This window comes from Pelophylax lessonae, assembly GCF_965119305.1.
Source record: "Pelophylax lessonae genome assembly, chromosome: 11".
Lineage (NCBI taxonomy): Eukaryota > Metazoa > Chordata > Amphibia > Anura > Ranidae > Pelophylax > Pelophylax lessonae.
Window position 1 is genome coordinate 137,110,730 of NC_138778.1, and position 17,942 is coordinate 137,128,671.

The 17,942-nt window shown below is 40.8% G+C and overlaps 1 pseudogene across 1 annotated transcript; it reads left to right on the forward strand.

The window, feature by feature from the left end:
- Window positions 1-337: 337 nt before the first annotated feature.
- Window positions 338-1,920, forward strand: LOC309567432 (annotated as a pseudogene). Its single transcript has 3 exons — window positions 338-563; window positions 1,181-1,461; window positions 1,528-1,920. The product of its transcript is annotated as an uncharacterized misc_RNA (transcript).
- Window positions 1,921-17,942: the final 16,022 nt, after the last annotated feature.

Here is a 17,942-nt window from a genome sequence, read left to right on the forward strand (position 1 = left end):
AAAGACATTTATAAGTATTGAGATATATACAGTATGTGTCTATATATCCACACACCTCTCCATTATTTTCCATGTGTTATGGTGATCCATTTGTGAAAGTGGCTTCCACAAGAATGCAACCTATGCCATAAGGCGCCATAGCTCAGTGGTTAGAGCACTGGTCTTGTGGACGAGGGGTTGTGAGTTCAAATCTCATTGAGCCTTTTTTTAGAATTATTTCTTAATTGCATCGTACCTCTTTGACATAATTAATATCACTACATAACCACAATCCATTGCTCAATTTTATATAAAATTATACAAATTTTTTTTTTATTTGTTTATTTTTTTCAGAAACATGCCGAAGTGTATATTTAAATACTGCCCTCATAAAACTGGCCAAAAACAAAAATATCCAAATATTAAGCTTCATCCTTTTCCGAAAGATTTGGAAAATATCAAAGCATGGCTTTCTTTTGGAAATTTGACAGATGATGTCTTGAATGAATCAGCAGAGACTATTCTCTCTGATAAAAAGGGGGATCGTTTTAGGATGTGCTCAGCGCATTTTTCTGAAGACATTGGTATTAAAAGCAAATGCATTTCCTTTTGTCTTCCCCCAGGATAGATCAATGTTATTACCGAAAAATAAATTGCCACCAGCACAGCACACTGATGATTTAGCTGTTGTGGCTTCCGAAAACATAGCAACGGCTCAGAGCCCATCTGCAGACCGAATTGAACAATCTGCGTGCTGTTGTTCATGTCACAAATCCATTGATAGCATAATTATAACAATAGATATTGCAACACAAACTTCGGAAGAAGACTTCATGTATTCACAATCTGAAAAATCTTATGGTTTTTGTACAAGTTACCAAGATATTTCCAAAGATCATGATTACTCACTTTATTCCCCCCAATTCAATTCCATAATGCTTTATTCAACACCGGCCAAAATAATTCAAGATCATGACCAACAGGAACTCATCATTACACCTGTAAAGACACCTATTCTTGAAATCGCGCCGGACATCTGTAACACTGAAGACTTGTGTGGATTAATGGCATTAGACTCTCCAAGAGAAGCAATGTTTGAACATCAATCTCCTCCTTTGAACTCAGTTAGTAACATGGATTTTGAAGACAATTCTATTTCTGCTGCCATTTGCGATCAGCAAATTTAAAAATTCTGACACAGATTTGGATATGGATTTGGAGCTAACTGTGGACACATCTGTAGATGCAAATACCACCATGGATGCAAACTATACTGCAGACATTTTGGCACTATATGAAAGTGATATATCTCATAATGACCTTTCAGGAAGACAGAATTCATTATTTACCACTGAAGAATTACAAAGGAGCAGTGTGAATGACAGAAAATGTATTGTTTTCGAATCACAATTGGATAAACTTTTTCAAAATATAATTTGTCCAAAGCAAATTTGTTATGAAATAATTAAAGAATTTAACAAGGTGATGGTTGGAAGCCTTCTTAACAAATATGGCACATGTGCAGACAACCATCACTCTCTAATTTAGCAAAGTCAACCAAAAATAGCAAATTTTGCTGCTGGTAATGTTTTATTTCTTCTTCGATAGTCTGCAGTGGTTCTTCTTTTTCAAAAGTTAAAGAGATGTTCGATATGTTAAAGAAACCTCTTTTTTCTAAATCAACATTCCATAAGTACCTCAACAAATTTATTTTCCCTGGCATTGATTCTGTTTGGCAAATGGAAAAAGAAAAATTTAAGAGTTAATTTGCAATCAGAACCTGTGTATTTAGTCGGTGATGGACAATGCGACAGCCCAGGTTTCTGTGCTAAATATTGCATCTATACAATGATGGATTTAACATCAGAATTAATTATTGATTTTGAGGTAGTACAAGTGTCACAGACCACATCCACAGAAGCAATGGAGAAATTAGCGTTTAAAAATTGCCTTAATCGCATAGACGATAAATAGGATGTGAAAGTTTTGGGGACAGATCGTCATCCTGGCATCAGGAAAATTATACGTGAAGATTATACTATGATCAATCATCAATTTGATCTTGGCATTATTCAAAATCTTTTAAAAAAAAATTGTTAGAAGCCGATCGGAAAGCGAATTGTCAAGATTTGCAGCTGTGGATAGCTTTGGTAATTAACCATTTTTACTGGTGTAGTCGTACATGTAGAGGAGAAGCTGATGTTTTTTGGAAACTATGGAAATCTCTCCTTTATCATGTCCGAATTATTCACAACTGGGAAGAGAGTGGAGAACAGAGCGCTTTTCTTCATAAACCTCTAACAGGATTGGACGTCCCTGGTCGATGGAGCGCTTTACTTCATAAACCTCTACCAGGATTGGACGCCCCTGGTCGATGGTTGATAAAACCAAGTGTGCCGTACAAGGCCCTGGAGGACATAGTATGCTCCAAACAAATACAGAATGATGTGCCTCATCTCGTGTTTTATTGTCGTACCGATGCAATTGAGAACTTTCACAGTAATGTGCTTAAGTACCGTAGAACTAAAATTGCACTTTTGACACACAACTGCAATGTTGGGCGTAAACAAGCAGTTGTGCATCACAAATCATCAAGAAGCAGTGAGGTTGGCAATCCAAGAAGCAGACTAGAACACCCTAGATCTCGTAAAAGATGGATCGTTCGTCCAATATATGATCCTGTCTCCCAAAACCATGTTTTTGAAATTTTTGACACAATTGTGAGAGTAGCTGGTGGACTCTTGCCTTCAAACTGGGTTTCCAAAGAAGAGTACTTCCCAAAAAATATTGCTCCCTCGGAAAAACAAATAACAAACAAAGAGGAAGCAGTGTCTCTGCATCTATCCCGTTTTCATCTAAACAGAGAGGATAAGGCTGTCGAATAATCATTGTTCATTCGTTAATTTTAAAAAGTAATCTAACAAGTTTTTTAATATTATAATTACATATAAATTTATTTAAAACATAACAATTTTTTTTATTTTTTATAGAGTTCATTTCATTTTAAGTTCTGTTATCAGAAAATAATTTGGCTTGTTGAATATTGTTTAAGGTAAGTGTACATTATATTATAATGCTTTTAACTTTACTTTATTGTTTTAAAAACTATAGGAATTTATTTTTTTGTTTTATTTACTTTGAAGTTTTATGAATGTTTTTATATAGAACATCATCTTTTATGAATGTTTATATAGAACATCTCTCAAGAGAAAGTTTTTGAATATGTTAAAAACAAAATTATAAGGTGAGTTTTACTTAATTACTGAATTAACTAATTACTTTAATAATTTAGATTATTTTACTAGTCCCAAAAAACATTTTAGATGTTTACTGCCATTAATTTTTTTTTTTTTAAATCAAACAATTTTTAGCATCAATAGCATAGTATGTAAACATTAAAAATGTATGCATTATAAAAACTGTAATATCCAAATAATATTATATATATTTTTTAAATATCGTTTTTTTTTATATTTATTTTTTGGCATATATAATTAATTTTTTTTTTTGGCTGGCAGGGTCATTTTTATATATACTATAGTCTAATAATAAAAAAATAGCTTTATCCTTAAATAGTATATCAAATAATTAGTTATTTGTACATCATTCTCAGTTTTTAAGCATTTTTTTATAACATTGATTCAATAATGCTATGTTTTTTATTTTTTTTAAGAAAGTTTATAATAAACTCAAAGGACAATAACATTTTCACATAAATAAATTATAGTTCAAATAAATATTATCATATAATGTGTACATTGTTAAATATATCCTCATAGTCATTGGGGTTGTATTTAAAACTGTATAGATAAGTGTAGATGCAGGCATGCACATCCAGACTGAATAATAAGCAAGTATGAATATGCATTCACCTTATTTTTATTTAAATAATTTTAATATAATACACAATTTATTATGACAACAAAAAATGTTTTTTTGAAAAATCAATATGTATGTAGTGTTTTTTGTTTTTTTTCTTACATGCATAAAATGTATAGTTTATAGTTTATGATCATATGCTGAGTGAGATTTCAAAACAATGATTTGACAGTGAAGTATTTGTTAAATATTTTTATTTTTTAAATGCAGAACTACCATTCTAAAGCCATGTCACCAGCATTGTAATCATTGGAATACTTGAAACCCACATATTGTCCTTCTGGATCAGGAAATGTGTTTCTAACACTGTTTACTGCGCATGAATGTATTGGTCTTCTATTCCCTTTTCCTAAATACCCATGGATCCAGGCAGTAAAAGTTCTGTAAGCAGCTTTCCTCAAGTTATATAAAAATATGTTATTTAGTAAAATCTATTTTAAAATATATATATATATATATATAATTACTGTATAAATCATTTGAAAAGACAGAATGACTGGTCCCAGTATCCAGTCTGTGTCTTATATAATTATGGGACTTTGTAGGAGTGGATTCCATAGTAATAGAGGCAAGCACAGAAGATAAAATCCAATAATTTATTACACAGGAATCATATAAAATCCAACATGGACACAAACAGCATTGTATATGCACATATATAATACATAGCATGTAAAGATGAATCTCAGAGAAACGTCCAACATTCAACGCGTTTCGCGGACTGCTAGAGCAGAATTTGCTTCGTCAGGAATATGGACAAAGATACATCTTCCAAAACTTTAATAAAGAAAATATAACAATAAGTTATATAGCATAATAACTTGCCAATATAATGGCATATACATATTTCAATACAGATCTGCTTTAGCCATTTTTACACCAGCTTACCATACTTTACAATCTTTAACAATGAAAAATAGACTCCTGAAAGGCAGATCGCCAAGGCTGGTGACCAACAGTTCAAGCCATGAGCACTAGGGGACGAAAAATCGGCTCCCCAGACACTGGCCTTATGTTGCAGGCTGGACCGGCTTAGTTTATGCGGACTTGTCCCATAGCAGGGAAGGGATTTTACATTTGATCCACTCTGAAGATTAAATAAATATAAGAGCATATCAGTTAAGAGGAGAGATGTAACAAATTGCCTTTCAACTAACCCACCCTGTTACCTTTAGTATTAGTGGGAAGGAATGGAGAGTTCAGGTGCTTGATAATTCTCCATATTTGTGGCTAGTTAACGCTTTGACACCAAATAATTTATATTAAAAAAAAGGGTTAAAATGCTTAATAGATACCAGGCATGAATACAACCACTGCTTGAGTGATGAAGCCTATCTTTCCCATAAGCCTATATAGCTAATGCCTAGTCCCACACATGGTGGGGAGGCCAAGACCAAAGGGTACAAAGGTTGCCCATAATTTTATCACTCTCATGAATAAGAGTTCTCCCGAGTCCGCATATAGAGAAATATATATATCTATAGATGTATCCCCTGAATGAATGTACTTGCAATTAGGGCAAGAGAGTCCACTTACCGCATCGGATTATCATGCCGCCTGAGATGGGAAGCAGGGAGGGGCCGCTAATGGCGTCCTCCACGTGCAGCCCATCTTTAAGTCGGTCCCACCGGAAGTGACGCATGACCCGCCCGCGGCACTTCCGGTGCAGGCGCATCGCATCACTTCCAGGCGCCACAGGGGGGAGAGGAACCCAGCCCACCACAGCGTCCTTCAGTGAGACCCGATCGAAGATCAGGGGAGGCACAACTCACCACTAGGGGGAGCTGACCTCCGCTTTGCGCCCGAACCTGCAACGATGAACAAGGATACACCGGCCCGGGCAAACGCCCATCAGGAAAACCAAAAAGAGAAAAATATACAAATTACAGTACATATATATATATATATATATATATATATATATAAACATTTTACAATTTCAATTAGACTAATTTATCATACACTAATTGTGCTTCAAGATACAGCATAACAACCAACAGTGTACTCAATAGCCACAGTGATACATTTGGTAGATACAACATATAGGACAACATGACACACTATGACAACTTACAAAAATACAAAATAAACAAGGAACAACAGTGGATCATGGGGGGAGGGCATGACAGGGGGAATGATAGTATAATGACTTGGCATACATGTCTGTGGCTGAATATTGGGGAATTACAGAAAGGGTTTGAAATAGCTGTGTTCAAGCCAGGCCATGACGTTGCCTGTAGATTATAGATCCATTTGGATTCTTTCTGTAAGATTTTGTTGTCAAAGTCACCCCCACGGACATTTCTATGTATGACTTTCCAGAACAGAAAAACGTATAAAGTCAGGATTAAAGTTATGATATACGCCTATATGCTTGCAAATTGGCGTAAAGACCATTCCCACTTCCAAATAGTAAAGATGGTCCTGTATTAGTTTGGAGAATTTTCTTTTTGTCTTTCCCACATACAGTAAAATGCCCCGCAGAGGCAGTTAGCAATATAAACTACTTCTTCGGTGTTACAATTCGCGAAGGAACGACATTTTAGCACCCCTCCACGGGGTAGGGCAAGTGTCTTGCCCTCTTTCACCCATGGGCAGAAGTCACAGTTATTACACTTAAAGGTACCCATATTAACCATGGCGTCTGCAGTCTGTGTATCTAAGTAATTATAGTGGCTATGAACCACAGAGTCCCTAATTGATCTTGATCTTGTGAAGGTAATTTGAGGTTGTATTGGGACATACTTGCAAATTACCCGATCGTCCCTCAGAAAATGCCAGTTATCAGACAGAATCTTTCTGATAACACGATGATGGGCATATTATACCTTGTGATGACTCTCGTAGTGCCTTCGTCCTGACGTTTTTTTGGGCCATTAATCAATTGGTCCCTTTCCATTGACCTGGCCCTTGTAAAGGCTCTCTTCAACACTTTGTTACTGTACCCTCGGTCACGCAGACGGACACGCAGGGCATCAGCTTCTCTCTTAAAATCAGCCTCTCTAGTGCAGTTACGCCGCAGCCTAATATATTGGCTATAAGGTATACTCTGCACTAGAGGGCGTGGATGTCCACTTTCGAAGTGTAAAATTGTGTTCCCTGCTGTGCTTTTGCGGTACAGCGAAGTGTGAATTGAGCCATCTTTATTCAAGAAAATTTGGGTATCCAAAAAGGGTATTACTGTTTGACTCCACTGCATGGTAAATTTCAGGTTGTACTTGTTGGTGGATAGAAAAGCCATGAATTGATGTAATTGATGTCCCCATCGCTACCCCCTGCACCTGGAGGAATGTTTCACCATTGAAGGTGAATAAGTTGGGATGTAAGATGTGGTGCAGCAGGCCGAGAACAAACTCAGCCTGTGCCCACGATGAGCGTCCCTGCTCGCGGAGGTAGGTGCCTACCACCTCTATTCCCAACAGATGTGGAATGCTGGAGTAGAGGGCCTCAATATCAATGGCAACCAACAGGGAATTGATGGGAACCATCAGACCCTCCAGGATTTTCAGCAGTTCAAGTGTGTCCTTGAGGTAAGATGGTAACCTCGCAACATGTGGTCTAAGTTGGCTATCCACGTACTTGCTTGCCATCTCTGTTAAGCACCCTACTCCCGACACAATGGGTCAACCCGGAGGTCTCTCCAAGCTCTTATGGATTTTGGGGAGGGAGTAAAAGGTGGGAAGGACAGGCCATTTGACAGATAGAAATTCATATAGGTCTTGATCGATAGTGCCTCTGAGTGCACCCCGAAGAAGTTCCCTAAACTCATAATTTTCTCCTCAACCAGGTCATATGACACATGCATATACCAATCCTGATTGGACAAAATCATCAGGCACATTTCCTCATATTGACTGCGATCCATAACAACCACATTGCCACCCTTGTCTTAGGGTTTAATGACAATGAGGTCGTTATGGATCAAGCAGTCAAGGGCCTGTTTCTGTTCACCACTTAAAGTAGGGGCATTGGACATTATGGATGGCAAGTTTTCAATGTCTTTCATTGATTGTTTTAGAAAGACCCAGATGGCCGGACATGTTTGCAGCTTCGGGAAAACCTTTGATTTGGCCTTCAGTTTGGGGGGACTTGGGGCACATTCCTCGTCCTCCTCACTAGAGGACAAGGAGTCCACATCATCACCACCCTGATACTGTGCATTTTCGTCTAATAGCTGCATCAAAATGTAAAGCATTTTGAAGTCCTGGACCTTGAAATCCTTATAGGTATCATCCACCCCTTCTTCTGTGGTGCCTCTTTCTTTATCGTAGATAAATCTGAAGGTCAAGTTTCTCGCAAACAAATGCAAGTCCTTGACCACTTCAAACCTGTCTAACTTGTCCAAAGGGCAAAAACTTAATCCTAGTGACAATACCTCCCTCTCAACTGGGGACAGTGGATAAGAAGAGAGATTTACCACACTCAATGTATCATACTCTAATTGAGCTTTATCAGGTGGGAATCTAATGTCCCCATCTTCCTGTCGCCTGCGTTGATGGTGCCGCCGGCACTGGGGTACACATTAAAGGGGGATTGTTCTCTGTTTCTGGTGTCGGTATGTCCCTATAATTCTTGGCTACAGCGCCTGAGCTGGGGTGTAGGGGTCCCGTAGCTGTGCCGAACATAGGTGTTCGGGGAAGCTCACCAGGTGGAATATGGCTGCTCCCTGCCCCCTTGAGGATGTTCGACTGTTTGGGTTTAGGGGTTGTCTCGTGTGGGGATACAGCCCGTTTACTCAAACGGCTAGAAGGCTGCATATCCGCACGATTCATCCCCCCTCTTTTGGATGGACGACCCCTACCCGGTCTCCCCCAAGCTGTCATCGTAGTCGATGGCAGAGAGGAGGCTGTAGAGAATAGAGATGTATCCGATCTAGACTAATTAGTTTCCAATATATGCCTATTTCTAGTTGGTTTCATCGTTTTGGACCAGGTTGACCTTTGCCACCTATAGGCGTATCCGCCTGCAAAGGCCAATCTGTCCTTATGGAATTTGAAATACTTTTTAAGTATTAAGTTCTTATTAAATTTCTCAAGGTACTGGATAAGTTCTTGTTCCTTCTTCAGGAATTCTGTTTTTTTGCCGCAGGTTTTTTCTCCTGGAGTACAGCGATCTCGCTAAGATCCTTCTTATATTTCCCTTTCAGTAACTCCATCATCTGGGCTGTGCAAGATGTAAGGTTTTGTTCCCATGCTTCCCAGAATTTTCCATCGGAAATCTCAAATGATGGGAAAACCTGTATGCGCAGCCCAAGAGGATTAATGTTTTCTTTTAAATATTTATCAAAGTACCTTACATGCTATCCGACATTTGATTTTCGTTCCAGTAGTTTCCTTATTTTTTTAAAATAGACCTCTGTGTCTACATCCTGTCTTGTGTGCGGAGCACACGACTGCTCGATGGAATCCAAAAATGTTTCCCAGCCTGTTCCACTTAGCTGAGCCATTGAGATAAAAAAAATCTCCCAACCCATTATGGGATTATAAACTGAAACAAAAGAATGATAACAAAGGTAATTGCACACACGACTCACAAGACAGACACCATATAAATACAAAAAACACATTAAACAGTTGGAATTTTAGGCTCACAGTCTTGTGGATGCCAACTTGACAACCTAGGCCAACTTGGCTCCACTTGTAAGCTATATCTTACATTGAAGCAGCACCTACAATGGGTGAAAGTATATCTATTGTACATTCACCACTTTAACATTCCATATAAAGAAAACAGAACAAAGTGAGGGAAGCCGGACACAACATTATCTGGATTCCCCCCTATTAGTAGTCAATAGAACATGGGAACAACAATTACCGTGCCCTTGGGCTACAGATTACGAATTGTACTGGACAGAATCGGTCTCAAGAATATAGGGTTTTGCACCCTCAATGAATATGAAAAGATATGACCAAGTCTGTCCAATAAATCCACTCCACATCCCTGAAGTCATATAAATCATTTGAAAAGACAGAATGACTGGTCCCAGTATCTAGTCTGTGTCTTATATAATTATGGGACTTTGTAGGAGTGGATTCCATAGTAATAGAGGCAAGCACAGAAGATAAAATCCAATAATTTATTACACAGAAATCATATAAAATCCAACATGGACACAAACAGCATTGTATATGCACATATATGATACATAGCATGTAAAGATGAATCTCAGAGAAATGTCCAACATTCGACGCGTTTCGCGGACTACTAGAGCAGAATTTGCTTAGTCAGGAATATGGACAAAGATACATCTTCCAAAACTTTAATAATTATATTAAAAGTTATATATTAAAGTTTTGGAAGATGTATCTTTGTCCATACACACATATATATATATATATATATACACATATATATATATATATATATATATGTGTGTGTGTGTGTGTGTGTGTGTGTCCCTATATATATATACAAAGCATTTCACAAAAGTGAGTACACCCCTCACATTTTTGTAAATATTTTATTATATCTTTTCATATGACAACACTGAAGAAATTACACTTTGCTAGAATGTAAAGTAGTGAGTCTACAGCTTGTGTAACAGTGTATATTTGCTGTCCCCTCAAAATCACTCAAAACACAGCCATTAATGTCTAAACCGCGGGCAGAAAAAGTGAGTATATATCTGTATACATATAACATATATATATATATCCATATACTATATATTTAAACACATACATACATTTAAATATATTTATCTTTCTATATATAGATTTTGTCTTTTCTTTCTTCATATATGTATACCATTTTTTTTTTCTTTAGGCAAGGCTTGTAAACAAGTGGTTGGTGTATACAGTAGTTCCAGCGATGTAGCTCCTCTTACCTCGTTAGTGGGTTTTGGATCATGTGAAGTGCAGAGCTCGGTTGCCGAGGTAACGGTGATCGAGAAAGAGGCTTGGATAGCGGCAAATTGCGCATGCGCGAGATTTCGGCAAATAATGCAGTAAGGGCGGAAATGACGGCAGCGGGGGTAGCATTAAACAGGAGTGGACATGGCGCGGCCAAGTACAGGAAGTAGGAGAAACATTACATTTGAAATAAAGGTATTTTTAAACGGGTATGTTGCTTATATTTTATGTGTAATGTAATTATATTGCATATCTGTTTAATACATGGTAAAAGTTTGATTTTCATAGCCGAGTTTACTTCCTCTTTAAAAACCAAGTTTCTGACTTCCACGTGTACCGACCTCAGTCTGTTTATTGATGATGCATTTGCCTGCTGTTTTAAACCAAGTTTCTGACTTCCAAGTGCACCGACCTCGGCCTGATAATCGACCACGCTTTTTGCCTGCCACTTGTACTGATCTTTTGCCCTTCTACTTCAGTAGACAGGGGTCTCACACATATGTGAGGGGCTTCAGAATAGTGTCCGGAGTATAGAAAACCCGTTTTTGGTTTTCTATGTTCCCAGAACAGGGTCTGGACTCCAGAGGCTTCAAAGAGATTTGGGTGGGAGAAGCCTCTACCCCTGTCCCCATTCTTTCCTGACAGAGGCCTTAAGCTTGATGGTCCTTCCTGCTGCCTGGATCAAAATTTTGGCTGAGCTGAACATATCGCTGCATGTAATGACCCAGGACTTTATAGACCACATCTCTGCCTACTACCTGGACCAATGCTTTGGCTGTGCTGACAGTATCCCTGCCTGCTTCCTGTAATGACTGTTATAATTAATATTAATATAGTCATGCTTAATTCAATTATCCACAGCCCCTCTTTAAACTGTAACTGTTTTAAAGAGTTTAATTTTGCTATAGGATACTGGTTCTCAAAGCTATGAGCTTCCTTAAATTTTTTTCCACTGTGAGTTTCCTTCTATTGTGTTTTACTGTGAGAAGCCTGTCCTGTTTTCTAATTCGTACTATTTTAGAATCGGTCTTTCCTGAGCCACTTCCTGAATGTAAACATTCTTTGTCTCTTCGTATGTGAACACCTTTCCTGCTTTCTATGCATGATGAAGTAATTGTATAACGTATTTTTAGTGGTCTGGGAAAACTAATTGTTACATCCCCTTTTGTACTGTATATAAGCTGTCGTCATGATGAATTTGATTGAATACATACTGAAAGACTAAACCTGTCTAGATGTTGTATTTCCGAGTGCTCGTATATTCTTTGCAGATTGAAGGGAGACTGGCCGGTAGAAGTATACCTACCAAGGGGTATAACCTTTCAGAACTGGTGTCAGAAGTGGGATGTGACTTCGCCATCAGAGGTAAGTGAGACTCTTCTGTCTTATGACACCCTGATTGCAGGCACATTTCAAAGAACCCTAGTGCTGTGGGAGCACAGGAGAAAAGGTCTGTTTGAGCTGAGGTAGCTCACAGACAGAATTTTAGCCTAGGCAAATTTAAATAGTGGTAGGAATACTCCCTTCAACCTGTCAAGAGTGCTATGCATTGTTTTTGCTTATTGTGATTTTTATTATATTGCTTATTGTGCTGTTGTTAGAATGAAAAGTTAGAATTTTTGTACTCTTGATCTTCTCAAGATGCACCATCTTTCTGGTTAGCTTAACGGCTGTGACCCAGAAAAGGTGAAAGCCAGTGGGGAAGAGACGGAGTGTTAGGGGTGTACTGAATTCTGTCCGATTCAAGCCATAGAGGCGCATGTGCTGTTGATCAGTTTTGGCAGAGGCTCTACGTTAGTGTTGCCAGCTACTTTAGCACAAAGAGTATCGGGCAGTTTATCACTACACTAGGAACCGCTTGCATAACCGCTTTTTTGCATCCAAAGGATGGGAAAAACCCTAGGTAAGGGGAAACCCAGATCCGCCTAAGCCTCCTAGAAAGGTTCTTAGAGAAATAAAATTGTTGCTAAAACTTGCTCAAATGCCAAAATCAGCTCCAAAGCCAAATCCTGAAAATTTAACATGTAAAGAGTATGTTGCACGGACATCCCCATGGGCTTATTATTATGTAAATCCTTGGGTAGATAATCTGTCAAGCTATACTGAATTAATGCATAGTTCAAGCCCTTTTCCCAGAGATGGCGCAAATAATGAGTTTCATATGAATATGGTGAAGGGTCTGTGCCTGGGAGACAGGGAAGCTTTCCCATGGTTTGACCCTGATCCAAAATGGGATAAAAAGTAAATGATGGCAGGAGGTTTAAACTGGTTAAAATATGCCCTGGGATATGTACCTTCAGGACCATCCCAGGTAGATAAAAAAATCGAATAATCCTTTCCTTTTAGATACAATGGAGCCTGCTGCTCCACCCTTGGGGCCCCCTAATTATACACAGATATACCCGCAATTACCTCTAACATCACAACTAATATCAGAGGATGAGGATGCAGCAGTTTTTAGACTGCGTGCAAATCGTCCTCAGCCTCAACATCCCAGGGCCCCGCCCGTACAGCGGGATGGCAGGGATGGGGTTCCCCAGCAATCAGTTCAGGCAGATAGTTCTGTAGGAGCCATTGCCCCTAAGATAAGGGATGAACAAAGGGGGGAGCCCAAGAAGGTATAGTAACATCTTCTACTGAGGAGGGAGGAGTGGCAGCTAGCACAGAAGGGAGATTTGTTAGTCAGGTTCCCTTAACCTCCCCTGGTACTCTGAGAAGTGGTACCTTAATTTGGCCCAGTGTCTACATTCCTAATGCTGGGCCTAGTATCTCTTCCCCCATTGCATGCCGCTTCCCATCTGCAGATTTAACAGCACCTTATATCATAGTTGGAAATGATGTTATGGTTAAACCAATGGACATGCAATACTGCATGGACATTATCAAGAATTCCCCAGATCCTAGAAAAAATCCTTTAGCTACCATAAGCTATTTAAAGAGAGCTACAAAGGGCAGGCAACGTTCTATAGAAGACTATAGGCTACTTATAGATGGTATATTAGGTTATGATATGGAATCAGGGTGGAGTTGGGATAATGTGGATAAATTAGACTTAGCACTACCAGGTGTCAGAGCAGCAAATTATCCTTTGTTAAAAGATAGCGATGTTGAAGAAATGTGGAAGCAAGTTGAGGCAGAAATGAAAAGATTATGGCAGGATAAGAAATCAATTTCCACAGCCATAGCTTGTAAGCAAGGTCCTAAAGAGTCAGTAACTGATTTTATTTAAAGGTTTAAAAAGGTGTGGAAGGAAGAAGCGGGAATGACCACTGAACAGTGGCGTAGCGTGGGGGGTGCAGGGGGGGGCGGCCGCACCGGGCGCAACATCTGGGGGGGCGCACCTGCAGTGTCACTCTGACGTCTCAGACGTCTGTCTGACTCTGACATACACAGTTCACACACTGTCTGCGGCTGCCTCCATCTTTAGGCTGGGAGATGTCCAGCGCGGCCGCCCTATGGCTGAAAATGGCGGGTCGGGGCTGGACTGTGCCTCACCTGTCCATTGGTGTACGGTGGGGTGGCGTTGCAAGCCAAGCCCCGCCTATGCCGCCTCTCCTCACTGCTCAGTCAGTTTAGCAGCGAGTGAGTCAGCAACCTGGCGCTGTCACAGAGTGGGTTTTTTTTTTAATCACCTGATTAGAGCCACAGGCTCTAATAGGCTTCAAAAAAGGGTGGACCCGGGGCGCAGAGCAGTGCGTCCCAAGCCCACCCATTGTGTGACAATAGTGAATTTTAATTCCGAGACCCGCTTCCTGATTGGCCGAAAGGCGAACGCATGCCATTAGATAAAGTCAAGGGGGGGAAATCCTGCGCTTCGTGGTAAATGAGTTCAATATAGTGAATGACATAAGCAAATAACATAAATAAATAGCAGCTAGAACACTGGAATCATAGCAATCCCATTCAATATGTATATCAGGTAGTGCAGCGCTATGAACAACAAAATAAATTTTGCTTAAAAAAAGATAAACAAATGCAATATGGTGACATAATATGCATCAAGAACGTAAGTCCATTCAGCACATGGAGATGTAAAAAGTCCACTTAAAGAATGAAGATCCCAAGGTGTGGAAAGCAGAATGGAAAACAGGCACCCGTGCAGATAGACAAGGTGGCAGCTTACCGCAATACGTGGGCCTCCAAATTAATGGAAGGGCCACTTAAAGCATGAGATGTTAACTCTTATAGGCTGGACTCTCTCCTCTGAATGAACAGACCAGGCTTACACTTCAGCTATCCTCCGCCTATTCACAGATCCAGGAATGACTCCGGAGTATATGATTCCACTTCTCCTCCTTTGTTACAGAACAGGAGCCAGTCAGCCTCCAGCCAGCTTTCCTCGCAGCCTCAGTCAAAAAGAACGCATGCCATTGGCCGAGGAGGAGGCGGGAGGACTCGAGGAGACGCAGGGAACTGAGGAGAAGCCGCCGCTGCAGGTAAGTCTCTCTGCATTGAAGGGGGTACGCTGGTCACTCTGCATTGAAAGGGGGCAATATGATCTCTCTGCATTGAAGGGGGGCACAGCACGCTGGTCACTCTGCATTGAATGGGGCACACTGATCTCTCTGCATTGAAAGGGGGCACGCTGGTCATTCTTCATTGAAAAGGGGGCACGCTGGTCATTCTGCATTGAAAGGGAGCATGCTGGTCATTCTGCTTTTAAAGGGGGTACGATGATCTCTCCGCCTTGAAGGGGGGCATGCTGGTCATTCTGCATTGAAAGGGGGCACCCTGGTCATTCTGCATTGAAAGGGAGCACGCTGGTCATTCTGCATTGAAAGGGCGCACGCTGGTCATTCTGCTTTGAAAGGGGGCACGATGATCTCTCCGCATTGAAGGGGGGCATGCTGGTCATTCTGCATTGAAAGGGGGCACGCTGGTCTCTCAGCATTGAAAGGGGGCACGCTGGTCATTCTGCATTGAAAAAGGGCACGCTGGTCTCTCTGCATTGAAAGGGGGCACCCTGGTCATTCTGCAGTGAAAGGAGGAACACTGGTCTCTCTGCATTGAAAGGGGGCACGCTGGTCTCTCAGCATTGAAAGGGGGCATGCTGGTCATTCTGCATTGAAAGGGGGAACGCTGGTCATTCTGCATTGAAAAGGGGCACGCTGGTCTCTCTGCATTGAAAGGGGGCACGCTGGTCATTCTGCATTGAAAGGGGGCACGCTGGTCTCTCTGCATTGAAAGGGGGCACGCTGGTCTCTCTGCATTGAAAGGGGGCATGCTGGTCATTCTGCATTGAAAGGGGGCACGCTGGTCTCTCTGCATTAAAAGGGGGCACTCTGGTCATTCTGCATTGAAAGGGGGCACGCTGGTCATTCTGCATTAAAAGGGGGAACGCTGGTGGTCATTCTGCAATGAAAGGGGGCACGCTGGTGGTCATTCTGCATTGAAAGGGGGGACGCTGGTCTCTCTGCATTGAAAGGGGGCACGCTGGTCATTCTGCATTGAAAGGGGGCACGCTGGTCTCTCTGCATTGAAAGGGGACACACTATACCTTGATTACTGAAGGCCCCTTTCCCACTTTTGTGACCTCAAAGTCGGGTTAGGGGGCGCAAATTACTTGCCTTGCCCCGGGTGCTGACAACCCACGCTACGCCACTGCCACTGAAGGTGATATGGGCATGATATACACACAAACCATTATGCAGGCATTTAAAACAGAAGTTTCCCTTTTGATTAAGCAGCTAGTTGCTAAATGGCCCGAGCTGGACACAAAGGGATTTGAGAAGGAAGTTATGTTAAAGGATTCAGCAGGTTGCTTTGATATTCCCAAAACCTTATCAAAGACACAATTCCAGGGACTTCAGCCTAGCCCAGGGAAATATGATAATACCCGATATGGCAATAGAGGGGGATACAGAGGAAGGGGAGGATATAGAGGAAGTAGAAGAGGAGGTTCAGGAGAAAGAAATGAGAAATGCTTCAATTGTGGGGAACTGGGACACTGGAGGAACCAATGCCCACTGTCCAAGAGTGGTACTTCAGGATATAATTCTGGAAACTACCCCCAACAAAGACAGCAACTTCAGGATAATAATGAACAGCATACCATTAAATACCCATTACAATGGCAGGGAAAACAACAATAGGGTTGCCCGGAAGGTATTCCCCTCATGCTCCCTCAGATATTCTTTCAATATTCTGATCAGCCAACAATACCTTTAATGGTAAACGGCATAGTTCTCCATTTTTTAGTAGACACAGGTGGGACTCGATCCCGCATACGATCAGAATTATATGATGGGTACCTGTCAGAGTGTGAACCTTCTGTGGGAAAAAATGGGGTATTGACACGTACCTGGGAGACCCCACCCCTTGAGGTAAGCAACCCTTATGGTAAAGGTAACATTTTACAACATTCATTTAGAATTATCCCAGAATGCCCTGTAAATTTACTTGGAAAGGACCTATTAGGCAAATTAAAGAGCAGAATAGAGGTAGACCCTAATGGTGGCATACACATGGAATCACCGTATTGCTTCCTACCAGCTGGTGAACTTGATGATATAAATCCACAGGTATGGGCAAAAGACAAGTTAGACATAGGGTTCATTCCATGCACACCTTATAAAGCTGCATTGAAGCCCTACACTAATCCGGTGTATCAAAAACAATACCTTTTGTCATAGAAAAAAGAGGGAATAAGGCCAATAATTGAATCCTTTTTGAAACAAGGTGTATTAAGGCTTGTGATATCTCCCTACAATACACCAATAAATCCAGTAAAGAAGCCTGATGGCTCCTATAGATTTACTCAAGACCTTAGGACTATTAATAACTTGATAGTCCCAGTTGCACCAATTGTCCCAGATGTAACATCATTGATTACCTCTATTCCCTGTACCACTCAGTATTACACTGTGTTGGATTTGTCTAATGCATTTTTTTCCGTACCAGTTGACGAAGAGACACAACTACTGCTAAGTTTCACTTTTGACGGCCGCCAGATTACCTGGCGGACAATGCCTCAAGGCTATATAGACTCATCTGCGGTGTACTCTATGGCCCTTCGTGCATCCTTACAGGGTTGGCCCCCACTCCATGGTTCTGTGTTGCTCCAGTATGTGGACGACATTGTTTTGTGGAGCCCAAGCAGAGAGGCATGTAGGCAGGATAGTAGATCTCTGTTAGAATGCCTGGGTAATGAAGGACACAAGGTGGCAAAACACAAAATGCAATATTGCCAGGAATCTGTCCAGTATCTGGGTTTCACGTTAACAAAAGGCACAC